Raw genomic sequence first — 593 nt, forward strand, 5'->3', positions numbered from 1 at the left:
TGTCACCGTCCACATGCCCAACATCTTTGATAAAATTTTCTACTACTTTTGGGAATTTAACCTCCCAAAACCATATACCTTAAGGCCTTCCAAAACCCATCTTTAAACCGTATCATATGCCTCCCCAGACCCCATAAATCAAATACAAATCATCTATAAGTTTTTTCCCCCTCATACATAGTTAAAAAGAAACACCTGCCCCAAAAAACTAGTTATACCCTCAACTCCCCACATTACTGGACCTTCATTCAAATCCCCCCATCACAAAGGGGTTCCCCCGGCTCAATCTGCTAAAACATCAAGACTGCACCAAAACAACCCCCACCGTGATCTTTTTTCCATACCGGGTGCAACATATATATAAAATTTTATATTGATAATAAATATAAAAATTATAAAATATATATAATATATATATAATATATATTTTCATAAAAAATATTTTTTTTTTTTTTTTTTTTTGGGGCTTTGGGGGGTGTCCCCGCTTTTGGGCGGGTCCAAAAAACAGACGAAAGAAAGGGCCCCAAAACCCACCCCCATAAAAACATGAAAACATACGCCACACCGCAAAAAAACCCTACCTACACACTTTC

This window comes from Panulirus ornatus, chromosome 14, assembly GCF_036320965.1.
Source record: "Panulirus ornatus isolate Po-2019 chromosome 14, ASM3632096v1, whole genome shotgun sequence".
NCBI classification, from domain to species: domain Eukaryota; kingdom Metazoa; phylum Arthropoda; class Malacostraca; order Decapoda; family Palinuridae; genus Panulirus; species Panulirus ornatus.